The sequence below is a fragment of the Lissotriton helveticus genome, assembly GCF_964261635.1.
Source record: "Lissotriton helveticus chromosome 1_1 unlocalized genomic scaffold, aLisHel1.1 SUPER_1_unloc_32, whole genome shotgun sequence".
In the NCBI taxonomy this organism is placed as follows: domain Eukaryota; kingdom Metazoa; phylum Chordata; class Amphibia; order Caudata; family Salamandridae; genus Lissotriton; species Lissotriton helveticus.
Genome location: NW_027611673.1, coordinates 2,447,574 through 2,475,253, shown reverse-complemented (window position 1 = coordinate 2,475,253; position 27,680 = coordinate 2,447,574). Strand labels below are relative to the sequence as shown.

General features: G+C 48.0%; 1 long non-coding RNA gene across 1 annotated transcript in view; it reads right to left on the bottom strand.

Moving 5' to 3' along the window:
• LOC144805908 (uncharacterized) overlaps positions 1–26,644 on the bottom strand; it is a 35,055-nt gene extending 8,411 nt beyond the window's left edge. The window contains exons 1-2 of the long non-coding RNA XR_013605625.1: positions 26,574–26,644; positions 22,467–22,660 (exon numbers count right to left, since the gene is read on the bottom strand). This is a non-coding gene — a long non-coding RNA (uncharacterized LOC144805908). The remainder of the gene's footprint in view (positions 1–22,466; positions 22,661–26,573) is intronic.
• Positions 26,645–27,680: the final 1,036 nt, after the last annotated feature.

Here is a 27,680-nt window from a genome sequence, read left to right as displayed (position 1 = left end):
TTCTGCTCTCTGTTTCACTCGTTTTCCACTTGTTTTGTGCCCTTCTGCCCTCTGTTTCCCTAGTTTTTTGTGCCCTTCTGCCTCTGTTTTCCTCGTTTTTTGAGGCCTTCTGCCCTCTGTTTCACTCGTTTTCCCCTTGTTTTTTGTGCCCTTCTGCCCTCTGTTTCCCTCTTTTTTTGTGCCCTTCTGCCCCGTTTCCCCCGTTTTTCGTGCCCTTCTGCCCTCTTGTTTCCCTCGTTTTTTGTGGTCTTCTGTCCTCTGTTGCACTCGTTTTCCCCTTGTTTTTTGTGTCCTTCTGCCCTGTTTCACTCGTTTTCCACTTGTTTTTCGTGCCCTTCTGCCCTCTGTTTTCCTTGTTTTTTGTGGCCTTCTGCTCTCTGTTTCACTCGTTTTCCCCTTGTTTTTTGTGCCCTTCTGCCCTCTGTTTCCCTCGTTTTGTGTGGCCATCTGCCCTCTTTCACTCGTTTCCCCCTTTTTTTGTGCATTTCTGCCCTCTGTTTCCCTTGTTTTTTGTGGCCTTCTGCTCTCTGTTTCACTCGTTTTCCCCTTATTTTGTGCCCTTCTGCCCTCTGTTTCCCTCGTTTTTTGTTTGGGCCCTTCTGCACTCTGTTTCCCTTGTTTTTCGTGCCCTTCTGCCCTGTGTTTCCCTCGTGTTTCGTGCCCTTCTGCCCTCTGTTTCCCTTGTTTTTTGTGGCCTTCTGCCCTCTGTTTCCCTCGTTTGTCGTGCCCTTCTGCCCTCGTTTTCCACTTGTTTTTCGTGCCCTTCTGCCCTCTGTTTTCGTCGTTTTTCATGCCCTTCTGCCCTCTGTTTCATTCGTTTTCCACTTGTTTTTCGTGCCCTTCTGCCCTCTGTTTCCCTCGTGTTTCGTGCCCTTCTGTTAATGTTAATGTTAAGCCGCACTTTTTGAGCGCACGGCTACCCCAAAAGGGTGTCCCGGCGCTTTAGCAAAGAGGCCCAGAGAAACAAGAAACCACAGGCATACACACTACAGTCACAGCGGATTATTTGGTGAAGAGCAGAGTCTTCAACTCCTTCCTGAAAGCCAGGAGGCTGTTCGCTTTCCGCTGCCCTCTGTTTCCCTCGTTTTTTGTGGCCTTCTGCCCTCTGTTTCACCCGTTTTCCCCTTGTTTTTCGTGCCCTTCTGCCCTCTGTTTCCCTCGTTTTTTGTGGCCTTCTGCCCTCTGCTTCACTCGTTTTCCCCTTGTTTCTCGTGCCCTTCTGCCCTCTGTTTCCCTTGTTTTTTGTGGCCTTCTGCTCTCTGTTTCACTGTTTTTTTTGGCCTTCTGCTCTCTGTTTCACTCGTTTTCCCCTTGTTTTTTGTGCCCTTCTGCCTTCTGTTTCACTCGTTTTCCCCTTGTTTTTTGAGCCCTTCTGCCCTCTGTTTCCCTTGTTTTTTGTGCCTTTCTGCCCTCTGTTCCACCCGTTTTCCCATGTTTTTGTGCCCTTCTGCCCTGTTTCACTCGTTTTCCCCTTGTTTTTTGTGCCCTTCTGCCCTCTGTTCCACCCGTTTTCCCCTTGTTTTTGTGCCCTTCTGCCCTCTGTTTCACTCGTTTTCCCCTTGTTTTTCGTGCCTTTCTACCCTGTTTTCCTTGTTTTCTGTGGCCTTCTGCTCTCTGTTTCACTCGTTTTCCCCTTGTTTTGTGCCCTTCTGCCCTCAGTTTCCCTCGTTTTTCGTGCCCTTCTGCCTCTGTTTCCCTAGTTTTTTGTGCCCTTCTGCCCTCTGTTTCACTCGTTTTCCTCTTGTTTTTTGTGTCCTTCTGCCCGAGGTTTTCCTCGTTTTTTGTGCCCTTCTGCCCTGTTTCCCTCGTTTTTCGTGCCCTTCTGCCCTCTGTTTCACTCATTTTTTGTGGCCTTCTGTCCTCTGTTGCACTCGTTTTCCCCTTGTTTTCCGTGCCCTTCTGCCTTCTGTTTCCCTCTTTTTATGTGTCTTTCTGCCCTGTTTCACTCGTTTTCCACTTGTTTTTCGTGCCCTTTTGCCCTCTGTTTTCCTTGTTTTTTGTGGCCTTCTGCTCTCTGTTTCACTCGTTTTCCCCTTGTTTTTTGTGCCCTTCTGCCCTCTGTTTCCCTCGTTTTGTGAGGCCATCTGCCCTCTTTCACTCGTTTCCCCCTTTTTTTTGTGCATTTCTGCCCTCTGTTTCCCTTGTTTTTTGTGGCCTTCTGCTCTCTGTTTCACTCGTTTTCCCCTTATTTTGTGCCCTTCTGCCCTCTGTTTCCCTCGTTTTTTGTTTGGGCCCTTCTGCACTCTGTTTCCCTCGTTTTTCGTGCCCTTCTGCCCTGTGTTTCCCTCGTGTTTCGTGCCCTTCTGCCCTCTGTTTCCCTTGTTTTTTGTGGCCTTCTGCCCTCTGTTTCACCCGTTTTCCCCTTGTTTTTTGTGTTCTTCTGCCCTCTGTTTCCCTCGTTTGTCGTGCCCTTCTGCCCTCGTTTTCCACTTGTTTTTCGTGCCCTTCTGCCCTCTGTTTTCGTCGTTTTTCGTGCCCTTCTGCCCTCTGTTTCATTCATTTTCCACTTGTTTTTCGTGCCCTTCTGCCCTCTGTTTCCCTCGTGTTTCGTGCCCTTCTGCCCTCTGTTTCCCTCGTTTTTTGTGGCCTTCTGCCCTCTGTTTCACCCGTTTTCCCCTTGTTTTTTGTGCCCTTCTGCCCTCTGTTTCCCTCATTTGTCGTGCCCTTCTGCCCTCGTTTTCCACTTGTTTTTCGTGCCCTTCTGCCCTCTGTTTCACTCGTTTTCCCCTTGTTTTTTGTGCCCTTCTGCCCTCTGTTTCACTCGTTTTCCCTTTGTTTTTTGAGCCCTTCTGCCCTCTGTTTCCCTTGTTTTTTGTGCCTTTCTGCCCTCTGTTCCACCCGTTTTCCCTATGTTTTTGTGCCCTTCTGCCCTGTTTCACTCGTTTTCCCCTTGTTTTTGTGCCCTTCTGCCCTCTGTTCCACCCGTTTTCCCCTTGTTTTTGTGCCCTTCTGCCCTCTGTTTCACTCGTTTTCCCCTTGTTTTTCGTGCCATTCTACCCTGTTTTCCTTGTTTTCTGTGGCCTTCTGCTCTCTGTTTCACTCGTTTTCCCCTTGTTTTGTGCCCTTCTGCCCTCTGTTTCCCTCGTTTTTCGTGCCCTTCTGCCTCTGTTTCCCTAGTTTTTTTGCCCTTCTGCCCGAGGTTTTCCTCGTTTTTGTGCCCTTCTGCCCTGTTTCCCTCGTTTTTCGTGCCCTTCTGCCCTCTGTTTCACTCGTTTTTTGTGGCCTTCTGTCCTCTGTTGCACTCGTTTTCCCCTTGTTTTCCGTGCCCTTCTGCCTTCTGTTTCCCTCTTTTTATGTGTCCTTCTGCCCTGTTTCACTCGTTTTCCACTTGTTTTTCGTGCCCTTCTGCCCTCTGTTTTCCTTGTTTTTTGTGGCCTTCTGCTCTCTGTTTCACTCGTTTTCCCCCTTGTTTTTTGTGCCCTTCTGCCCTCTGTTTCCCTCGTTTTTTGTGCCCTTCTGCCCTGTTTCACTAGTTTTCCCCTTGTTTTTTGTGCCGTTCTGCCCTCTGTTTCCCTAGTTTTTTGTGCTTTTCTGCCCTCTGTTCCACCCATTTTCCCCTTGTTTTTGTGCCCTTCTGCCCTCTGTTTCACTCGTTTTCCCTTTGTTTTTCGTGCTCTTCTGCCCTGTTTCCCTTGTTTTCTGTGGCCTTCTGCTCTCTGTTTCACTCGTTTTCCACTTGTTTTGTGCCCTTCTGCCCTCTGTTTCCCTAGTTTTTTGTGCCCTTCTGCCTCTGTTTTCCTCGTTTTTTGAGGCCTTCTGCCCTCTGTTTCACTCGTTTTCCCCTTGTTTTTTGTGCCCTTCTGCCCTCTGTTTCCCTCTTTTTTTTGTGCCCTTCTGCCCCGTTTCCCCCGTTTTTCGTGCCCTTCTGCCCTCTTGTTTCCCTCGTTTTTTGTGGCCTTCTGTCCTCTGCACTCGTTTTCCCCTTGTTTTCCGTGCCCTTCTGCCTTCTGTTTCCCTCTTTTTTTGTGGCCATCTGCCCTGTTTCACTCGTTTTCCCCTTGTTTTTCGTGCCTTTCTGCCCTCTGTTTCCCTTGTTTTTTGTGATCTTCTGCTCTCTGTTTAACTCGTTTTCCCCTTGTTTTGTGCCCTTCTGCCCTCTGTTTCCCTCGTTTTTTGTTTGTGCCCTTCTGCACTCTGTTTCCCTCATTTTTCGTGCCCTTCTGCCCTCTGTTTCCCCCGTGTTTCGTGCCCTTCTGCCCTCTGTTTCCCTCGTTTTTTGTGCCTTTCTGCCTTCTGTTCCACCCGTTTTCCCCTTGTTTTTGTGGCCTTCTGCCCTCTGTTTCACTCGTTTTCCCCTTGTTTTTTGTGCCCTTCTGCCACGTTTCCCTTGTTATATGTGGCCTTCTGCTCTATGTTTCACTCATTTTCCCCTTGTTTTGTGCCCTTCTGCCCTCTGTTTCCCTCGTTTTTTGTGGCCTTCTGCCCTCTGCTTCACTCGTTTTCCCCTTGTTTCTCGTGCCCTTCTGCCCTCTGTTTCCCTTGTTTTTTGTGGCCTTCTGCTCTCTGTTTCACTGTTTTTTTTGGCCTTCTGCTCTCTGTTTCACTCGTTTTCCCCTTGTTTTTTGTGCCCTTCTGCCTTCTGTTTCACTCGTTTTCCCCTTGTTTTTTGAGCCCTTCTGCCCTCTGTTTCCCTTGTTTTTTGTGCCTTTCTGCCCTCTGTTCCACCCGTTTTCCCCATGTTTTTGTGCCCTTCTGCCCTGTTTCACTCGTTTTCCCCTTGTTTTTTGTGCCCTTCTGCCCTCTGTTCCACCCGTTTTCCCCTTGTTTTTGTGCCCTTCTGCCCTCTGTTTCACTCGTTTTCCCCTTGTTTTTCGTGCCTTTCTACCCTGTTTTCCTTGTTTTCTGTGGCCTTCTGCTCTCTGTTTCACTCGTTTTCCCCTTGTTTTGTGCCCTTCTGCCCTCAGTTTCCCTCGTTTTTCGTGCCCTTCTGCCTCTGTTTCCCTAGTTTTTTGTGCCCTTCTGCCCTCTGTTTCACTCGTTTTCCTCTTGTTTTTTGTGTCCTTCTGCCCGAGGTTTTCCTCGTTTTTTGTGCCCTTCTGCCCTGTTTCCCTCGTTTTTCGTGCCCTTCTGCCCTCTGTTTCACTCATTTTTTGTGGCCTTCTGTCCTCTGTTGCACTCGTTTTCCCCTTGTTTTCCGTGCCCTTCTGCCTTCTGTTTCCCTCTTTTTATGTGTCTTTCTGCCCTGTTTCACTCGTTTTCCACTTGTTTTTCGTGCCCTTTTGCCCTCTGTTTTCCTTGTTTTTTGTGGCCTTCTGCTCTCTGTTTCACTCGTTTTCCCCTTGTTTTTTGTGCCCTTCTGCCCTCTGTTTCCCTCGTTTTGTGAGGCCATCTGCCCTCTTTCACTCGTTTCCCCCTTTTTTTTGTGCATTTCTGCCCTCTGTTTCCCTTGTTTTTTGTGGCCTTCTGCTCTCTGTTTCACTCGTTTTCCCCTTATTTTGTGCCCTTCTGCCCTCTGTTTCCCTCGTTTTTTGTTTGGGCCCTTCTGCACTCTGTTTCCCTCGTTTTTCGTGCCCTTCTGCCCTGTGTTTCCCTCGTGTTTCGTGCCCTTCTGCCCTCTGTTTCCCTTGTTTTTTGTGGCCTTCTGCCCTCTGTTTCACCCGTTTTCCCCTTGTTTTTTGTGTTCTTCTGCCCTCTGTTTCCCTCGTTTGTCGTGCCCTTCTGCCCTCGTTTTCCACTTGTTTTTCGTGCCCTTCTGCCCTCTGTTTTCGTCGTTTTTCGTGCCCTTCTGCCCTCTGTTTCATTCATTTTCCACTTGTTTTTCGTGCCCTTCTGCCCTCTGTTTCCCTCGTGTTTCGTGCCCTTCTGCCCTCTGTTTCCCTCGTTTTTTGTGGCCTTCTGCCCTCTGTTTCACCCGTTTTCCCCTTGTTTTTTGTGCCCTTCTGCCCTCTGTTTCCCTCATTTGTCGTGCCCTTCTGCCCTCGTTTTCCACTTGTTTTTCGTGCCCTTCTGCCCTCTGTTTCACTCGTTTTCCCCTTGTTTTTTGTGCCCTTCTGCCCTCTGTTTCACTCGTTTTCCCTTTGTTTTTTGAGCCCTTCTGCCCTCTGTTTCCCTTGTTTTTTGTGCCTTTCTGCCCTCTGTTCCACCCGTTTTCCCTATGTTTTTGTGCCCTTCTGCCCTGTTTCACTCGTTTTCCCCTTGTTTTTGTGCCCTTCTGCCCTCTGTTCCACCCGTTTTCCCCTTGTTTTTGTGCCCTTCTGCCCTCTGTTTCACTCGTTTTCCCCTTGTTTTTCGTGCCATTCTACCCTGTTTTCCTTGTTTTCTGTGGCCTTCTGCTCTCTGTTTCACTCGTTTTCCCCTTGTTTTGTGCCCTTCTGCCCTCTGTTTCCCTCGTTTTTCGTGCCCTTCTGCCTCTGTTTCCCTAGTTTTTTTGCCCTTCTGCCCGAGGTTTTCCTCGTTTTTGTGCCCTTCTGCCCTGTTTCCCTCGTTTTTCGTGCCCTTCTGCCCTCTGTTTCACTCGTTTTTTGTGGCCTTCTGTCCTCTGTTGCACTCGTTTTCCCCTTGTTTTCCGTGCCCTTCTGCCTTCTGTTTCCCTCTTTTTATGTGTCCTTCTGCCCTGTTTCACTCGTTTTCCACTTGTTTTTCGTGCCCTTCTGCCCTCTGTTTTCCTTGTTTTTTGTGGCCTTCTGCTCTCTGTTTCACTCGTTTTCCCCTTGTTTTTTGTGCCCTTCTGCCCTCTGTTTCCCTCGTTTTTTGTGCCCTTCTGCCCTGTTTCACTAGTTTTCCCCTTGTTTTTTGTGCCGTTCTGCCCTCTGTTTCCCTAGTTTTTTGTGCTTTTCTGCCCTCTGTTCCACCCATTTTCCCCTTGTTTTTGTGCCCTTCTGCCCTCTGTTTCACTCGTTTTCCCTTTGTTTTTCGTGCTCTTCTGCCCTGTTTCCCTTGTTTTCTGTGGCCTTCTGCTCTCTGTTTCACTCGTTTTCCACTTGTTTTGTGCCCTTCTGCCCTCTGTTTCCCTAGTTTTTTGTGCCCTTCTGCCTCTGTTTTCCTCGTTTTTTGAGGCCTTCTGCCCTCTGTTTCACTCGTTTTCCCCTTGTTTTTTGTGCCCTTCTGCCCTCTGTTTCCCTCTTTTTTTTGTGCCCTTCTGCCCCGTTTCCCCCGTTTTTCGTGCCCTTCTGCCCTCTTGTTTCCCTCGTTTTTTGTGGCCTTCTGTCCTCTGCACTCGTTTTCCCCTTGTTTTCCGTGCCCTTCTGCCTTCTGTTTCCCTCTTTTTTTGTGGCCATCTGCCCTGTTTCACTCGTTTTCCCCTTGTTTTTCGTGCCTTTCTGCCCTCTGTTTCCCTTGTTTTTTGTGATCTTCTGCTCTCTGTTTAACTCGTTTTCCCCTTGTTTTGTGCCCTTCTGCCCTCTGTTTCCCTCGTTTTTTGTTTGTGCCCTTCTGCACTCTGTTTCCCTCATTTTTCGTGCCCTTCTGCCCTCTGTTTCCCCCGTGTTTCGTGCCCTTCTGCCCTCTGTTTCCCTCGTTTTTTGTGCCTTTCTGCCTTCTGTTCCACCCGTTTTCCCCTTGTTTTTGTGGCCTTCTGCCCTCTGTTTCACTCGTTTTCCCCTTGTTTTTTGTGCCCTTCTGCCACGTTTCCCTTGTTATATGTGGCCTTCTGCTCTATGTTTCACTCATTTTCCCCTTGTTTTGTGCCCTTCTGCCCTCTGTTTCCCTCGTTTTTTGTGGCCTTCTGCCCTCTGCTTCACTCGTTTTCCCCTTGTTTTTCGTGCCCTTCTGCCCTCTGTTTCCCTTGTTTTTTGTGGCCTTCTGCTCTCTGTTTCACTCGTTTTCCCCTTGTTTTTTGTGCCCTTCTGCCCTCTGTTTCCCTCGTTTTGTGTGGCCATCTGCCCTCTTTCACTCGTTTCCCCCTTTTTTTTTGTGCATTTCTGCTCTCTGTTTCCCTTGTTTTTTGTGGCCTTCTGCTCTCTGTTTCACTCGTCTTCCCCTTATTTTGTGCCCTTCTGCCCTCTGTTTCCCTCGTTTTTTGTTTGGGCCCTTCTGCACTCTGTTTCCCTCGTTTTTCGTGCCCTTCTGCCCTGTGTTTCCCTCGTGTTTCGTGCCCTTCTGCCCTCTGTTTCCCTTGTTTTTTGTGGTCTTCTGCCCTCTGTTTCACCCGTTTTCCCCTTGTTTTTTGTGTTCTTCTGCCCTCTGTTTCCCTCGTTTGTCGTGCCCTTCTGCCCTCGTTTTCCACTTGTTTTTCGTGCCCTTCTGCCCTCTGTTTTCGTCGTTTTTCGTGCCCTTCTGCCCTCTGTTTCATTCATTTTCCACTTGTTTTTCGTGCCCTTCTGCCCTCTGTTTCCCTCGTGTTTCGTGCCCTTCTGCCCTCTGTTTCCCTCGTTTTTTGTGGCCTTCTGCCCTCTGTTTCACCCGTTTTCCCCTTGTTTTTTGTGCCCTTCTGCCCTCTGTTTCCCTCATTTGTCGTGCCCTTCTGCCCTCGTTTTCCACTTGTTTTTCGTGCCCTTCTGCCCTCTGTTTCACTCGTTTTCCCCTTGTTTTTTGTGCCCTTCTGCCCTCTGTTTCACTCGTTTTCCCCTTGTTTTTTGAGCCCTTCTGCCCTCTGTTTCCCTTGTTTTTTGTGCCTTTCTGCCCTCTGTTCCACCCGTTTTCCCCATGTTTTTGTGCCCTTCTGCCCTGTTTCACTCGTTTTCCCCTTGTTTTTTGTGCCCTTCTGCCCTCTGTTCCACCCGTTTTCCCCTTGTTTTTGTGCCCTTCTGCCCTCTGTTTCAATCGTTTTCCCCTTGTTTTTCGTGCCTTTCTACCCTGTTTTCCTTGTTTTCTGTGGCCTTCTGCTCTCTGTTTCACTCGTTTTCCCCTTGTTTTGTGCCCTTCTGCCCTCTGTTTCACTCGTTTTTCGTGCCCTTCTGCCTCTGTTTCCCTAGTTTTTTTGCCCTTCTGCCCGAGGTTTTCCTCGTTTTTGTGCCCTTCTGCCCTGTTTCCCTCGTTTTTCGTGCCCTTCTGCCCTCTGTTTCACTCGTTTTTTGTGGCCTTCTGTCCTCTGTTGCACTCGTTTTCCCCTTGTTTTCCGTGCCCTTCTGCCTTCTGTTTCCCTCTTTTTATGTGTCCTTCTGCCCTGTTTCACTCGTTTTCCACTTGTTTTTCGTGCCCTTCTGCCCTCTGTTTTCCTTGTTTTTTGTGGCCTTCTGCTCTCTGTTTCACTCGTTTTCCCCTTGTTTTTTGTGCCCTTCTGCCCTCTGTTTCCCTCGTTTTTTGTGCCCTTCTGCCCTCGTTTTCCACTTGTTTTTCGTGCCCTTCTGCCCTCTGTTTCACTCGTTTTCCCCTTGTTTTTTGTGCCCTTCTGCCCTCTGTTTCACTCGTTTTCCCTTTGTTTTTTGAGCCCTTCTGCCCTCTGTTTCCCTTGTTTTTTGTGCCTTTCTGCCCTCTGTTCCACCCGTTTTCCCTATGTTTTTGTGCCCTTCTGCCCTGTTTCACTCGTTTTCCCCTTGTTTTTGTGCCCTTCTGCCCTCTGTTCCACCCGTTTTCCCCTTGTTTTTGTGCCCTTCTGCCCTCTGTTTCACTCGTTTTCCCCTTGTTTTTCGTGCCATTCTACCCTGTTTTCCTTGTTTTCTGTGGCCTTCTGCTCTCTGTTTCACTCGTTTTCCCCTTGTTTTGTGCCCTTCTGCCCTCTGTTTCCCTCGTTTTTCGTGCCCTTCTGCCTCTGTTTCCCTAGTTTTTTTGCCCTTCTGCCCGAGGTTTTCCTCGTTTTTGTGCCCTTCTGCCCTGTTTCCCTCGTTTTTCGTGCCCTTCTGCCCTCTGTTTCACTCGTTTTTTGTGGCCTTCTGTCCTCTGTTGCACTCGTTTTCCCCTTGTTTTCCGTGCCCTTCTGCCTTCTGTTTCCCTCTTTTTATGTGTCCTTCTGCCCTGTTTCACTCGTTTTCCACTTGTTTTTCGTGCCCTTCTGCCCTCTGTTTTCCTTGTTTTTTGTGGCCTTCTGCTCTCTGTTTCACTCGTTTTCCCCTTGTTTTTTGTGCCCTTCTGCCCTCTGTTTCCCTCGTTTTTTGTGCCCTTCTGCCCTGTTTCACTAGTTTTCCCCTTGTTTTTTGTGCCGTTCTGCCCTCTGTTTCCCTAGTTTTTTGTGCTTTTCTGCCCTCTGTTCCACCCATTTTCCCCTTGTTTTTGTGCCCTTCTGCCCTCTGTTTCACTCGTTTTCCCTTTGTTTTTCGTGCTCTTCTGCCCTGTTTCCCTTGTTTTCTGTGGCCTTCTGCTCTCTGTTTCACTCGTTTTCCACTTGTTTTGTGCCCTTCTGCCCTCTGTTTCCCTAGTTTTTTGTGCCCTTCTGCCTCTGTTTTCCTCGTTTTTTGAGGCCTTCTGCCCTCTGTTTCACTCGTTTTCCCCTTGTTTTTTGTGCCCTTCTGCCCTCTGTTTCCCTCTTTTTTTTGTGCCCTTCTGCCCCGTTTCCCCCGTTTTTCGTGCCCTTCTGCCCTCTTGTTTCCCTCGTTTTTTGTGGCCTTCTGTCCTCTGCACTCGTTTTCCCCTTGTTTTCCGTGCCCTTCTGCCTTCTGTTTCCCTCTTTTTTTGTGGCCATCTGCCCTGTTTCACTCGTTTTCCCCTTGTTTTTCGTGCCTTTCTGCCCTCTGTTTCCCTTGTTTTTTGTGATCTTCTGCTCTCTGTTTAACTCGTTTTCCCCTTGTTTTGTGCCCTTCTGCCCTCTGTTTCCCTCGTTTTTTGTTTGTGCCCTTCTGCACTCTGTTTCCCTCATTTTTCGTGCCCTTCTGCCCTCTGTTTCCCCCGTGTTTCGTGCCCTTCTGCCCTCTGTTTCCCTCGTTTTTTGTGCCTTTCTGCCTTCTGTTCCACCCGTTTTCCCCTTGTTTTTGTGGCCTTCTGCCCTCTGTTTCACTCGTTTTCCCCTTGTTTTTTGTGCCCTTCTGCCACGTTTCCCTTGTTATATGTGGCCTTCTGCTCTATGTTTCACTCATTTTCCCCTTGTTTTGTGCCCTTCTGCCCTCTGTTTCCCTCGTTTTTTGTGGCCTTCTGCCCTCTGCTTCACTCGTTTTCCCCTTGTTTTTCGTGCCCTTCTGCCCTCTGTTTCCCTTGTTTTTTGTGGCCTTCTGCTCTCTGTTTCACTCGTTTTCCCCTTGTTTTTTGTGCCCTTCTGCCCTCTGTTTCCCTCGTTTTGTGTGGCCATCTGCCCTCTTTCACTCGTTTCCCCCTTTTTTTTTGTGCATTTCTGCTCTCTGTTTCCCTTGTTTTTTGTGGCCTTCTGCTCTCTGTTTCACTCGTCTTCCCCTTATTTTGTGCCCTTCTGCCCTCTGTTTCCCTCGTTTTTTGTTTGGGCCCTTCTGCACTCTGTTTCCCTCGTTTTTCGTGCCCTTCTGCCCTGTGTTTCCCTCGTGTTTCGTGCCCTTCTGCCCTCTGTTTCCCTTGTTTTTTGTGGTCTTCTGCCCTCTGTTTCACCCGTTTTCCCCTTGTTTTTTGTGTTCTTCTGCCCTCTGTTTCCCTCGTTTGTCGTGCCCTTCTGCCCTCGTTTTCCACTTGTTTTTCGTGCCCTTCTGCCCTCTGTTTTCGTCGTTTTTCGTGCCCTTCTGCCCTCTGTTTCATTCATTTTCCACTTGTTTTTCGTGCCCTTCTGCCCTCTGTTTCCCTCGTGTTTCGTGCCCTTCTGCCCTCTGTTTCCCTCGTTTTTTGTGGCCTTCTGCCCTCTGTTTCACCCGTTTTCCCCTTGTTTTTTGTGCCCTTCTGCCCTCTGTTTCCCTCATTTGTCGTGCCCTTCTGCCCTCGTTTTCCACTTGTTTTTCGTGCCCTTCTGCCCTCTGTTTCACTCGTTTTCCCCTTGTTTTTTGTGCCCTTCTGCCCTCTGTTTCACTCGTTTTCCCCTTGTTTTTTGAGCCCTTCTGCCCTCTGTTTCCCTTGTTTTTTGTGCCTTTCTGCCCTCTGTTCCACCCGTTTTCCCCATGTTTTTGTGCCCTTCTGCCCTGTTTCACTCGTTTTCCCCTTGTTTTTTGTGCCCTTCTGCCCTCTGTTCCACCCGTTTTCCCCTTGTTTTTGTGCCCTTCTGCCCTCTGTTTCAATCGTTTTCCCCTTGTTTTTCGTGCCTTTCTACCCTGTTTTCCTTGTTTTCTGTGGCCTTCTGCTCTCTGTTTCACTCGTTTTCCCCTTGTTTTGTGCCCTTCTGCCCTCTGTTTCACTCGTTTTTCGTGCCCTTCTGCCTCTGTTTCCCTAGTTTTTTTGCCCTTCTGCCCGAGGTTTTCCTCGTTTTTGTGCCCTTCTGCCCTGTTTCCCTCGTTTTTCGTGCCCTTCTGCCCTCTGTTTCACTCGTTTTTTGTGGCCTTCTGTCCTCTGTTGCACTCGTTTTCCCCTTGTTTTCCGTGCCCTTCTGCCTTCTGTTTCCCTCTTTTTATGTGTCCTTCTGCCCTGTTTCACTCGTTTTCCACTTGTTTTTCGTGCCCTTCTGCCCTCTGTTTTCCTTGTTTTTTGTGGCCTTCTGCTCTCTGTTTCACTCGTTTTCCCCTTGTTTTTTGTGCCCTTCTGCCCTCTGTTTCCCTCGTTTTTTGTGCCCTTCTGCCCTGTTTCACTCGTTTTCCCCTTGTTTTTTGTGCCGTTCTGCCCTCTGTTTCCCTAGTTTTTTGTGCTTTTCTGCCCTCTGTTCCACCCATTTTCCCCTTGTTTTTGTGCCCTTCTGCCCTCTGTTTCACTCGTTTCCCCTTGTTTTTCGTGGTCTTCTGCCCTGTTTCCCTTGTTTTCTGTGGCCTTCTGCTCTCTGTTTCACTCGTTTTCCACTTGTTTTGTGCCCTTCTGCCCTCTGTTTCCCTAGTTTTTTGTGCCCTTCTGCCTCTGTTTTCCTCGTTTTTTGAGGCCTTCTGCCCTCTGTTTCACTCGTTTTCCCCTTGTTTTTTGTGCCCTTCTGCCCTCTGTTTCCCTCTTTTTTTTGTGCCCTTCTGCCCCGTTTCCCCCGTTTTTCGTGCCCTTCTGCCCTCTTGTTTCCCTCGTTTTTTGTGGCCTTCTGTCCTCTGCACTCGTTTTCCCCTTGTTTTCCGTGCCCTTCTGCCTTCTGTTTCCCTCTTTTTATGTGGCCTTCTGCCCTGTTTCACTCCTTTTCCCCTTGTTTTTTGTGCCCTTCTGCCCTCTGTTTCCCTCGTTTTTGTGGCCATCTGCCCTGTTTCACTCATTTTCCCCTTGTTTTTCGTGCCTTTCTGCCCTCTGTTTCCCTTGTTTTTTGTGATCTTCTGCTCTCTGTTTAACTCGTTTTCCCCTTGTTTTGTGCCCTTTTGCCCTCTGTTTCCCTCGTTTTTTGTTTGTGCCCTTCTGCACTCTGTTTCCCTCATTTTTCGTGCCCTTCTGCCCTCTGTTTCCCCCGTGTTTCGTGCCCTTCTGCCCTCTGTTTCCCTAGTTTTTTGTGCCTTTCTGCCTTCTGTTCCACCCGTTTTCCCCTTGTTTTTGTGGCCTTCTGCCCTCTGTTTCACTCGTTTTCCCCTTGTTTTTTGTGCCCTTCTGCCACGTTTCCCTTGTTATATGTGGCCTTCTGCTCTATGTTTCACTCATTTTCCCCTTGTTTTGTGCCCTTCTGCCCTCTGTTTCCCTAGTTTTTCGTGCCCTTCTGCCCTCTGTTTCCCTCGTTTTTTGTGGCCTTCTGCCCTCTGCTTCACTCGTTTTCCCCTTGTTTTTCGTGCCCTTCTGCCCTCTGTTTCCCTTGTTTTTTGTGGCCTTCTGCTCTCTGTTTCACTCGTTTTCCCCTTGTTTTTTGTGCCCTTCTGCCCGCTGTTTCCCTCGTTTTGTGTGGCCATCTGCCCTCTTTCACTCGTTTCCCCCTTTTTTTTGTGCATTTCTGCCCTCTGTTTCCCTTGTTTTTTGTGGCCTTCTGCTCTCTGTTTCACTCGTTTTCCCCTTATTTTGTGCCCTTCTGCCCTCTGTTTCCCTCGTTTTTTGTTTGGGCCCTTCTGCACTCTGTTTCCCTCGTTTTTCGTGCCCTTCTGCCCTGTGTTTCCCTCGTGTTTCGTGCCCTTCTGCCCTCTGTTTCCCTTGTTTTTTGTGGCCTTCTGCCCTCTGTTTCACCCGTTTTCCCCTTGTTTTTTGTGTTCTTCTGCCCTCTGTTTCCCTCGTTTGTCGTGCCCTTCTGCCCTCGTTTTCCACTTGTTTTTCGTGCCCTTCTGCCCTCTGTTTTCGTCGTTTTTCATGCCCTTCTGCCCTCTGTTTCATTCATTTTCCACTTGTTTTTCGTGCCCTTCTGCCCTCTGTTTCCCTCGTGTTTCGTGCCCTTCTGCCCTCTGTTTCCCTCGTTTTTTGTGGCCTTCTGCCCTCTGTTTCACCCGTTTTCCCCTTGTTTTTTGTGCCCTTCTGCCCTCTGTTTCCCTCATTTGTCGTGCCCTTCTGCCCTCGTTTTCCACTTGTTTTTCGTGCCCTTCTGCCCTCTGTTTCCCTCGTTTTTTGTGCCTTTCTGCCCTCTGTTCCACCCGTTTTCCCCTTGTTTTTGTGGCCTTCTGCCCTCTGTTTCACTCGTTTTCCCCTTGTTTTTTGTGCCCTTCTGCCCTGTTTCCCTTGTTTTCTGTGGCCTTCTGCTCTCTGTTTCACTCATTTTCTCCTTGTTTTGTGCCCTTCTGCCCTCTGTTTCCCCTCGTTTTTTGTGGCCTTCTGCCCTCTGTTTCACTCGTTTTCCCCTTGTTTTTTGTGCCCTTCTGCCCTCTGTTTCCCTTGTTTTTTGTGGCCTTCTGCTCTCTGTTTCACTTGTTTTTTTTGGCCTTCTGCTCTCTGTTTCACTCGTTTTCCCCTTGTTTTTCGTGCCCTTCTGCCCTCTGTTTCACTTGTTTTCCCCTTGTTTTTTGTGCCCTTCTGCCCTCTGTTTCCCTCGTTTTTTGTGCCTTTCTGCCCTCTGTTCCACCCGTTTTCCCCATGTTTTTGTGCCCTTCTGCCCTGTTTCACTTGTTTTTCCCTTGTTTTTGTGCCCTTCTGCCCTCTGTTTCCCTCGTTTTTTGTGCCTTTCTGCCCTCTGTTCCACCCGTTTTCCCCTCGTTTTTGTGCCCTTCTGCCCTCTGTTTCACTCGTTTTCCCCTTGTTTTTCATGCCCTTCTGCCCTGTTTCCCTTGTTTTCTGTGGCCTTCTGCTCTCTGTTTCACTCGTTTTCCCCTTGTTTTGTGCCCTTCTGCCCTCTGTTTCCCTCGTTTTTCGTGCCCTTCTGCCTCTGTTTCCCTCGTTTTTTGTGGCCTTCTGCCCTCTGTTTCACTCGTTTTCCCCTTGTTTTTTGTGATCTTCTGCCCGAGGTTTCCCTCGTTTTTTGTGCCCTTCTGCCCTGTTTCCCTCGTTTTTCGTGCCCTTCTGCCCTCTGTTATAATGCATGCTTGTTGTGTTGTCCATTCGGATCAACATTGAAGCTCCTTGAATGAAGGTGCGAAAGGACTTAAGAGCCAGGAATATCACCAGTAACTCCAAAAGGTTTATGTGCCAAGTTGGTGGGTGTCCCATTTCCCCGTGACTGTGAGGGCTTGAAGATGCGCTACCCACCATTCGAGAGAGGCATCTGTCGTGAGGATGAAACTTGGAGCATCCACTGCAAACAAACGGCCTGCTGAGATGTTAGGTATGCAAGTCCACCATAGCAATGCTCTTCGTATCTGGGACGTGATGTTGATGACATTGTCGAAGGACGCGGAGACTTGTTGCCACTCGTTGTCGAGTTCCTCCTTTAAGGGTCTCATTTTGAGGCAACAGTTGCAAATTAGGGGAATAGGGGAAGACAGCATCTACAGAAGCGATTTGAACTGTTGAACAGAAACTTACTATTTTGTGCGCAGGAGAGTTGCCAGTTTGGAAATCCGCTGTTGCCTTCCGTTTGAGACAAAAGCCCTTGTTTGCTGGGTGTCTATGATGGCCCCCAGATGGACAGGAGGAGGAACTCTGGGGGGAGAATTTGAAGGAATTTCACAAATTCCAGAGTGTGGCCTCTGGACACTATGTCCAAAACCCATCTGTTAGAAGGGGCGATCCTAGAGGGCCAGGTTAGTCTCTCCCGACCACTCCGTGAACCACCTCTCCCACAAATAATGCCGAGTCTTAACGTGAGGTCCTCGCCGGGGAGGACTTAGAGTCTAGGATCGTACACACTGAGTTCACACCCCACTTATAAACGGACACCACACAGTTGCTTTCAATAAGTAAGTTCTTTATCAACAGTAGAGATTTAGGCAAAATGCGATTGAGGGATCGTAAAGTCTCAGTGATGAGGAAGAGGGAAGCGGTACAGTCTCGATCTTTAGGCCAGCACGAAGCGTACCCTGCGCACAGCTCTCAATCCTGGAGCCGGGGGATATGGAAGATGGCGACCGTACTGGCTGTTCTACTCACTTCTTCTCGAACCCGGTCGTGGTGGTAGCGTCAATGGTCCAGCCGGCGGACCAGAGTACTCCTTGAGCCGCGACGAGGTCAGCAGGGTTCGATCCGGAGTGAAAAGAGTGTCTGTCAGTTCTTGAGGAGCCGCGACCATGTCAGCAGGGCTCAGGTTGTTCAACGAATGTCCTTTAGAGTTCAAGGATGAGCCGCGACGAGGTCAGCAGGGCTCCGAGGTTCCAGTTCCTTCTTCACGAGGATGAGCCGTGACAGCGTCAGCAGGGCTCGATAAGGTCCAGGTTTCCAGTCTTCTCCCCAAGGGTTGAGCCGCGATCAGATCAGCAGGGCTCTCTTGTCCAGGATACAACTGACTACTAGTTCTTGGACGAGCCTTGATATAGCGCAGTGCCCCTTTGATGTCCGGACCCTCGCAGGCGGGGATCCCTTGCCTCAGGGCTGGTCATTGGAGGGTTCTGTCGGCTGGCTCTTTGATCCTTTAGAAGATGTGCCCGGGGATTCCCAGACGCCCATCAGGGTCTGGAGCCAGTTCTCGGGGAGGCCAAAGGTGTGATCGAAACCAGCCCACAGGGGAAGGCCAGAGGTGTGAGAGAAACCAGTCTCCCAGGGGAGGCCGGAGGTGCAATCGAAACTCCTTGTCTTATCTCACTCAGGAAGTCCTCTATCCCCAGCCGGGCATGGCGCGTCTGAAGCCTAAGTTTCGCAGGGCCTTATAATCAGGTAGCAATAAATACTGGGAACTGCTGTTATATTTCCTCTGACGTCAAGACTGGTTAAAAGCTACTTCTTTTCAGCAAGAAGTACAAACAAAGATTATTGACATGCCTTACGACGGCGAATGACTTTTTGGCCAGGACATTGATGACGCCCGCCAGGCAATAAAGAAAGACACTGACCCAGCAAGTGCTCTCGGCACTCTACAGTTTAAAAAGCCGCCCTTTGGTACCGCGAGGGGTCGTGTCTCCTCTTTTTTTTGGGGAGGTTACAACCAATACCGGCAAGACCAACCCTTTCAAGGCCAACCGCGCTACTCCTCCTCCCTGGACCAGCAGTCATTTCGACAACCGCAGGCTGTTTCTTACAAGCAGTACAGAGGGAAATCCTCCTTCACAGGTAGAGATTGCTCAAAAAAGCAGTGATCACTGCCAACCGCTCTTCCCATCAATCCGACCAAATTTGGACGGCGGATATCCCATTTCTTCTCCAATTAATCCACAATAACTACAGATCGATGGTGTTGGACCTGGCCTTGTGCCGTGGTTCCCCCCGTTCCTCAGCACCCCGATAGCCTAGCCCCGCACCCAGAAACCCCTGGTCGTCCCGTCCCCTGTCCGCCCCGCTCCCTACTCGACCCTACCACCAGACGACCATCCCCCGCATTCCGCCATCCCTCTCCCCGGTACCGGGCGCCCAGAACCTGCATCAACCTACAGGGCCCCCGGTCACCATTACCCCTCCCGAGGTCCCTGACTCCCTAGACCTTCCGTTGGATCCCCACTGAAACCAGGAAAACAGTCACACAGGCCCTCGTCACCAGCTGTCTGGACTACGGAAACACCCTCTACGCGGGAACCACAGCCAAGATCCTGAAGAGACTGCAGCGCATCCAGAATGCCTCAGCACGACTCATCCTGAACATCCCCCGCCGCAGCCACATCTCTACCCACCTGAAAGACCTGCACTGACTCCCAGTCAACAAGAGGATCACGTTCCGACTCCTCACTGACGCACACAAGGCTCTCCATGAAACAGGCCCGAAATTCCTCAACAGCCGCCTCACCTTCTACACACCCACCCGCCAGCTCCGTTCCGTCAGCCTCGCCCTCGCATCCGTCCCTCGAGTTCGGAAGTCCACCATCGGAGGAAGATCCTTCTCCTACCTGGCGGCCAAGACATGGAACTCCCTCCCCACTCACCTACGGAAGACCCTGGACCATCTCTACTTCAGGAAACAACTCAAGACCTGGCTGTTCGAGCAGTAGCGTTCCCCCCCCCCCTAGTGCCTTTAGACCCTCTCGGGTGAGTAGCGCGCTATACAAATGCTATGATTGATTGATTGATTGATTAGCCACTCATGGAATTCCAGCAACAACTGATTACTCCCCTTCCAAGTTAAGAAAACATCATCTATATAACGTAGCCAACAAGATATGTTGGCTGCAAAAGGATTTAGAACATCATAGATGTGTTTCTATTCGAAATTGGAGACATATGCTATATCGGGGCGTAAACAGCCCCTATTGGTATTCTTTTCAGTTGTTTGTAGAATCCCTACTTACTGAGTGGGACAATTATCAAATTCAGACTCTGTCATCTACCACTCCAATTCCTGTTGACTCTCCGCCAGCTGACATAGGTGGGTTTCATGTTCTCATGGACAGGGTGGCCAAGAGATTACAGCTTCCTATAGTCACCAAGGACGACAACGGTTTCTTGTATGATTTCAAAGACCAGCCACGGAAACCGGTCCGGGATATCCCGATCATTGATTTCATCTGGCAGGACGATTTGAAGGTCATGAAAACCCCTGCTTCCATTCCTGCAGTCCTGCCACACCTGGATATGAAGTGCAAGACCCCGGATGATTCACCAGCCTGCGTTATTGGTCAACCAAAGCCGGATTTGGTTATCTCCCAGGCGGCACAACGTTGTGCCAGGAATCCCTCATCTCAGTTATCGTCTCCTCCTGATCGAGATGGCAGACGCCTTGAAGGAGACTGCACAATCGATAATCGATAATCTAGGCGGAGACCTGTTCTCCCTCCTGAAAGATCTTCAAAGCCTCCGCTTCAGAGGCCTCGGGCAACATATTAATAAAGGGTGCAATGTCCGACAAAATTTGCCTGTCATATCGGCCTAGAATAGCAAGAGATTTGGCCGCCCGGAAAGTAGTTGCCGCCATGGTGGAAAACTTCTTTCCAATGGAATCACCCGAGAGGGTCTCAAGGCGCTGAGGGGGGGGGCACTACTGCTCGAACAGCCAAGTCTTGAGTTGTTTCCTGAAGGAGAGATGGTCCAGGGTCTTCCGTAGGTGAGTGGGGAGGGAGTTCCATGTCTTGGCCGCCAGGTAGGAGAAGGATCTTCCTCCGATGGTGGACTTCCGAACTCGAGGGACGGATGCGAGGGCGAGGCTGGCGGAACGGAGCTGGCGGGTGGGTGTGTAGAAGGTGAGGCAGCTGTTGAGGTATTTCGGGCCTGTGTCGTGGAGAGCCTTGTGTGCGTGGGTGAGGAGTCGGAACGTGATCCTCTTGTTGACTGGGAGCCAGTGCAGGTCTCTCAGGTGGGAAGAGATGTGGCTGCGGCGGGGGATGTTCAGGATGAGTCGTGCTGAGGCATTCTGGATGCGCTGCAGTCTCTTCAGGATCTTGGCTGTGGTACCCGCGTAGAGGGTGTTTCCGTAGTCCAGACGACTGGTGACGAGGGCCTGTGTGACTGTTTTCCTGGTTTCGGTGGGGATCCAACGGAAGATCTTTAGAAGCATGCGTAGGGTATTGAAGCAGGAAGACGAGACGGTGTTAACTTCCGAGAGTGTCCGAAGTAGAAAAACAATGTATAACATAATGCTTGTCCAAGAGAAATGACATGATGTCCTGATTTAGACATTCCAAGATAGTGGAATAACATTCTCTCGAATGATGGCGATAATCTGTGTCCGTTTTTATTTAACTGTGCACCGTATAAACAAGACACATCTAATTAACAACATTAGGTGTTACACAACTGATATTTTGGGCACTCAGGTGACAATACTCTTTTTATTTTCTGTCCCGTGTGATATTTAAATATTTAGATTCACAAACTGAGTGAGGTAATAACAGCGCACAAATACGGTTTCGATTATACAATTTTTTGGCAAGATATTGAAAATATATCAATATATATGATGAACTGGTGTGTTTAAGATGGCCGACACTTTTTGAGCAACATGTATTGCTCAGAGTTGATTACACTGCCGGGTCACATGGTTCAATCCCAGTGGTGCAGCACATAGAGGCTATCGCTGACGTGACGCACTGAGAGTTCAACAGACTGCGCTGGATTGAATCTGTGAAGTAAGTGAGGCTAGCACGAATGGTACTAAACTCAAGCGCGTCTCTCTAATGATAACCTGAATGCTAGACTTTACGTGTCCGCGATTCATTTAGGTAGCAATTGTAGTGAAGACAGGTTTCACTTTGGTCAATTTGCACTAATATTGCCTTTTTCTTACACTGAATATGACACAACCTATATTACCAAGGCCGGTAAACAAAACCTGGGTCAGACTTTGCCCAGTACGGCTAAACACAACTGTAAGAACTTGTTTTGCTGAGCCATCGAATGTGAACATCTCAATACCTCTATTAGTATTAACCCTGGATATACATCGAGAGATATGTGTGTGAGGCAACCATAATATGATGTAGAAATATAACAGCAGTTCCCAGTATTTATTGATACCGGATTATAAGTTGCCCATCTAGATTAAATCGTAATAAGGCTTGAGGTAGTGCAGCGTGTAGATAGAAACTACTAAATACAAATGACATATGTAAATTATGTCTAGATCTGAAGCATAAAAACTGCCCAAAGCCAAAGACTGGAGGACATTTGATCTTCGAACTATAGTAACTCCAAATCTAGTCCTGTGGATAAGTATAAGCAGGTAATAGCTCCATTAAATAATTAAGCAAGATAGTCCACTTATTATATATATTGACTTCTGTTTTTAGACTGATAACAGGATCTCCAAAGAAACTTGTTTAATTGTTGGTGGATATATACCAGGTCACACTTGGACCACATTGTGAAGTAAGCTGCCTAGAATTTACTACTGTGATTTTTTCTAAATGAAAGAAGACAATTGTATGAGGAAGGGTACATCTTCCTTTTACAATAACTTAATTGGAATAATAAGACAATTATTTGCCTCAGAGATGGGAGGCATTTGTTGAAACACGGCTATTTTTTAAATTTTGTTGAATTTCTATTGACTGTATTAATCAATTGCAATGATATATATGTAATTTGTTAAATTATGTTTTTAAGGGTCACTACCGTTTGCACACTTTTCTGTCCTGAAGATGGTCTAAAGGATTAATTCAACTCAAGACCGAAACGTCGACTATACAGTCCTTTTCTTTGTTTATGATTGATTTGCATTGGTGACTATCTTATTGTGGTAGAATAGATGTCATCTAATAATTTGATCTAGGATTGGACTTTTTTTCAAATGAAATATAGGCTGATTTTACGATTTCCTTGTTCATTTGTTAACCCCTTCACTGCTGGGGCTATTCCCCTGCTGTGCTGAGGGGTGGGGACGTGCACAGCGCCCCGGTGCTCATGACGAGCTCAGCTCGTCATGAGCTACGGCGCTCCTGTGCTCATGACGAGCTGAGCTGAACTTGTCATGAGCACCTAAGGGGTTAAGCATTGTAATCAACGACTACCGTTGATATGCACCCTATGAGTCAAGAAACAATATAACGACAACATTTTACTAGAGAACAATTTCCCCTTGTTTTCGTCCCATCTCTAATTTCTTCGATCATTTGATGTGAATACTTTGGTCACTTTATTTAAACTGATAAAAATGTTAGCAGTTATTGATTTGATCAATAGGACTCTGCAATTATTTTAATCCAGCATTATATACTGAAAGTCAGTTGATTGAAACAAAGTCCCTTGTTGGCATCATTAACCCTATACTATCGATATTTGCCCAAGCTTGCAAGGGTTTATTGGGTTTTCCCACCCCTCTGATCTCTGTACTACCTTCATGGTGCATATCTCACCCCTGTCGTCTCCATCGGGCAGGCCTAACAGCCACCCCAGCATGTACACGTTGTGGGTTGGAACTGGCTGACTTTTACCATATGGTGTGGACGTGTCCGCATCATACCCCATACTGGAAAGTATTAGAATCTGAGCTTACAGGCATCCTAGACTGGGAGGTGCCACACAAGCCCCTGAATCTACTCCTGAGGGTTATGGGCGGCCTAGACGGACCCAGGGCAGACAAGCTTCTCCTGTCTCCTGGGTACTGCCATCATGGTGGCCAAACGGGATATCGCAGCAGCCTAGAAATATCCCACCCCACAGAGTTCAGTCAAATGGCGCAAAGGCGTGGACTGGTGCACAGCACAGGAAAGACCACCATACAAGGCCATGGGATGTCCGGACAAGCACCAAAGGATCTGGGGAAAGTGGTTGGGCCAGGTGGAATGGGAAATGCTACTTACCAGTATGCATCTGTCCTTGGCATGTAGAGCTGCAGAGTCACACACTGTGCATAGATCGCCATCTGGTGCTGGGCCCAGATGTTTGCACTTTGTTGTTGTCCTGGAAAAGTCTTTGGAAGTCACGAGATAGGTGACTCCTCCTTTGTACCACAGTGCGCATGGGCATCGGCTGAATCAGCGCTGTGTCGTTATTCCTGTTTTCCAAAATCAATAAAATTAGTTATCAAAAAAGGCTTTTTTTGCCGTAAAACATCAGTTGGCAAACTCCTTCAACCAAACATCAGACCTCATCATCCAAAATTATACTTTAGTCAAACAAAAGCGTGGGAATCAAAGGACGAATTTACAGAACCTTGATGCAAAATAAAGACACCGTGAAGTTGCTAAACTCCTGTGGGTCTGTTATACCTCAATTCACTTCTGGACAGGCCAGCAGTTTTGAAAATAATTGAAGGTTTTTTACAAATAGACAAGAAATGCACTGTAGCACTCTCCAGGCAACCTTGAAATGTCTCCTATGAACATGTAGAGCTGTATTAAATAGAGCTTTTTTGGAGGCCAAACTTTAATCAAGTCTCCTTGGAGGGCAGAAGTTTTAAACAGTAATACCAAGGAAAAGTTGTAGGATTAACTCCGATAATATCTAGAATGAAGAGAGATGAAGGACTAGAACGTATTCTTAATCCAAATAGAAAAGAATATGGAGCCTTGGGGCCTTATTCAGAGTTTGGCAGACACAATTATAAACGTGGCGGATGTCCAGTCTGCAATATTACCTGTGCATTAACATTAATGGCTCTTCAAATATGGGAGGTGGGACACCCACCACATTAGGAAGGAGTCCCCTGCCCTCCAAACTCTAAATAAGGCACTTGCTCAGCATTGGAAGCGTCTATTTTAAGGCTAGCTCTAAGTAGCTGATAGTTACCAGTGGTCGGCAAAATGTTATACGAGCTGCACAGTTACACAGATCTCGGTTGAAACCCTTAGTACAAACAGAGAGTTAAGGTAATAAAGAAACTGTACGGGCAGGGGGCAGGATTGAAATGAAATGAAATGAAAAAGGCTTTTATATAGCGCATGGCTACCCAGAGGCAGGACTAAAGGGGGGGCCCTTAGGGAAAGAGCCAGGTCTTCAGCTGTTTCCGGAAAGCCAGTGGTTAGATTCTTTCCGGAGAGAGAGTGGTAGGGAATTCCAAAGCTTAGCGGAATTGAATTAACTAGTTCTCTGTGACGATTGGTTCAGCGGTCAGTACCACTTTCTTTCTTTAGCTCTTGGACGCCTCAGGGCAGCAATCGCGCTTTATAAATCCTCCTTTCATTTCATTTCATTTCATTGTATGAGGAGTCGCAACCACTCGATCTGGCCCTCATTATTCTATGAACCTCTGCCAAGTGGAGCTCGTCAGAGCGAAGTCTTCTGGAGGCCTTGTATGGTCTAACCAGGGCCTTGATTTATGGGCGACGCATAGAGCCTTAAAATGGATTCTCTCCTGTACCGGGATTGGTATGTTACTGACCAAACTCACTGGAGAAAAGAGAGGATTAAAAAATAGGATCTACCACATGGGATGGACCAATCAAAAAGTGATTTAGATCTGCGTTTAACATTATCAGTAAACAGAACCAGATGAGCTGACAACCTGCACACGCCAGGGTGAAAACAGAATCATGTGTAGGCAGGCTACTGCACATGCAGCAAATTAATATGGCCTACTCCAGACAATTATAAAATTCTATATTCATTCTACTGACCTCCCGACAAATTAAACAAGAAAATCTTGCCACTAACATAAATGCACTAAACACACAGGGCCAGATGTAGGTAATCCCAGTTACTGATTCTTAAATACCGAATCATACCGATTCGGTATTTAAGAACTGGCAATCGGGATGTAGGTAATTTTACTGAATTAATTACCGAATTGGTATGATTCGGTAATTACCAAATCGGTAATTACCGATTCGGTAATTGCCATTCATTCCTATGTGCCTGGAGGCCCATAGGAATGAATGTCAATTACCGAATCGGTAAATACCGATTCGGTAATTGGGGGAAACATAGAAGGGTGGCACGGTGTCACTTTGACAGCCTGTTGCACCCCTCAATTGGGCATGGGTGCACATGTTGCAGACATACATGCCCTTAGGGCATGTATGTCTGCAACATGGCACTGTTTTAAAAGCCAAAAAAATGCTTTTGAAAGGGTTTTCATTATTTACCACCAACTTCTAGTTGGTGGTAAATAACGACTTCTTAAACCCCTGTAGCACTGATTTAAGTGCTACCTACATGTCAAAATACAGATTCGATAATTTTACAGAGTTGGTATTTTACCGAATCTGTAAAAATACCGATTCTGTATTTTAACATGCCCCTACATCCCAAAATCAAAATACTAGTCGGTAACGGCCGAAATCGGCCGTTACCGACCGGTATCTGCCTTCCTACATCTGGCCCACAGTCTCTAGCTGCTGCTAATATCAAGTGCACATACTTTCAAGATATCATCTGATGACTACAGTCTCACCCACATCCTTCATCTAACTTAAACTACCCACTAAGCCCACTCATCATTCACTCCACACTCTCTACCACTAACCTTACTTCGTACTTTCCTCTAAGATCACCACTTTTGGGAACACCCTGCTACTTCACTTACTGCCCCTCATCTCTCTTTTATCTCTTTGCTGAACACTCTCACTTTAATTCTTTTTTTCACCTAGAGAACTGATTGCAATCCTCAAATCAGCCAATCCATCTTGCACACCATCTGACCTCTTCATGGGCATGAACGTTAAACACTTTTTGGATAAATTTCTCAGCTGAACCTCACTACTAAATCTCTCCAGCTTAACTAATATCTATTCACTGCTTCAAAACTGCTATTGTATTATTCCTTCTCAAAATCTTACTTGCGACGGTTTGTCACATGGCTCAGTTAGGCCCAGCGAGAAACGCTGCCATTTTAACATGGACACGTTCGACAAAGTTGCCTTTTCTTTCACATGATGACTTTTGACGCATTTGCATCTGTGAAAGTGAAGGATTAGTTTCTATGAAACTACATTTGCTTACGAATTCCACTTCGTAAGAACACTATCACTACACCTTGACCAACTACGGTCTGAACATACATTGTGCAGATGAGACGGTTTGTTATTCGTCCATGAGGCGTAGCAGCTATCAATAGGTCAGGGACAAGGGAGGCCTGAATAAGGTCTCGGCCTGGGAACAAGAATGGTTTTGCAATAAATAAACAAGAATTTCTGGGTTGGGGCAGAGGAGCACTTGCTGTCATTGCAAGGTCACTCCATGCTAAAACCACAACTCAGCTGTTTGCCAAACACTCTGCGAGGAGGGATGTCCAACCTGTGAGCAAGATGGGTGTCAGGAAGCCCCTGTAGTACACGATGAGATAGAGAATAAGAGTGCCATGCCATCCCTTCATATGTTTCTCCCCTCCTATATTCACAGTCCCCTGTTACCAGTTGGCCGCTTTGCTGCCAGTAAGAAGTGGAGAGAGGGGAATCGGCAGGAGGCCCCTTTAAGACGGAGATGAGGACAGACGTCAGATGATACACGATTCAAGAAGGCAGGACGGAGAGCGTGTCAGGTTGGTCAGTAGTTGGTCCAGCTACATGCAGCAAGGGAGCGCAAGGTGGAGAAACCAGACGGAGAACACCTAACAGCCTTCTGAGAGAGAGAACCGGAGCCCTGGAGAGGTCACAGCTTGTCCGTGAACAGAACACTCCAACCCGGCGGAGGAGGAAAAGCCGAAGAAGGAGACCAGACCTCAATGAAGGACGTATAGTCACTACGCCACGGCCCCGGAGGGACGTGGCTCTTCCAGGTGCGTCTGGGTGTCTAAAGGGTTTTGGAAAGGGGCTCTGTCAGAGAGGGACGGGAGGGGAGGAGGAGGGGTGAAAGGGACCCAGTGAAAAGGATATAAGTGAGACGGAAAAGAAAGACAAGGGCAGAAATCATTGGCTACTCTTTTTCTTTTTTGTTAATCCAACCTCTACCCCCTCCCTTCACTTTTATGCATAGCTATTATTTATCCTTCACATCCTCCCTTGACTAAACCATGAAGCAAAAACACTTACCTGACCCTTTTCTTTCTGTCCGAGGGACGACGGCTGCCGATGCTCACCTAAGGGACTGAAGTGAAAGACCTTGTGGGAAAGAAGAATACAAAAGAGACAATCAATCATTGTGATTTCCTGTAATACTAATACAAAGTGCACACCAATAAATTATTCAATGCAGACAGCTCCTTCTTGACCGACTCTTCTACATACGTGGTGTAGAATGTGGGCATAATTCCATTAGTCCGAGATGATGGAAAGCCTAATACAACAACTAATTCATGGTCAAGAAAAATTGGAATGGGCCAGAGAGACAGATGATGACGGCCCAAGTGGACAGGGAAATGTTCAAGGCTTCGCTCACCCAGCAGGTTGAATGCATACATAAGGTTGCTGACAGTCAAACGCACTAAACCACGAATCAACAGAGCCACCAAGGGGTACATGCAGGGCCCCCCAACATATCCCTTCAGAAATATCAACCGGGCGAGGACCCGGATGCCTTCCTTACGAATTTTGAAAGGGCTGCCCAAGCTGTGGGTGGCCGGGGGGGGGGAAGTGGCCTTTCTTTTTAGCACCGCTATTGACAGGGGAGGCCCAGGCTGGGTACCAGGTGGCTAACCCCACAGGAAACACTCCTTACAAGGACATTAAGACTGTCATATTGGACCATTTGGGAATGGATTCCTAAGCATATCGGTCAAGATTCAGAAAGGAACGAGGTAACCCTGGAGGTACCCCAAAGACAATATTTTTAAAGTTAAAGGCGACTGCGGATAAATGGTTAAGACCCACAGAGAACAGCAAGGAACAAATATTGGTGGTCATTTATCTGGAGCAGTTTCTTGAGGCCTTACCAACACCCACCCAGAGGTGGCTATGTCAACAGCCACATCTCTCTGTAGATCACGCTGTGGAGATGGCAACGTCCTTTGCTCGGGCCCAACCAAAGACACTAGCTTTTGAACCTGATAGGTCCTCACGGTATGCCACAGGATGCATGCAAAATGGGAAGAAAACCATCAGGCCACCCTTCGGAGCCTCTGAAAGGCAAGCCCTCTAGAGGTGATGCCGCTGCGTTCCAGGGACACCAATGCTACGAGTGTGGGGAGTGTGGGGAGTGTG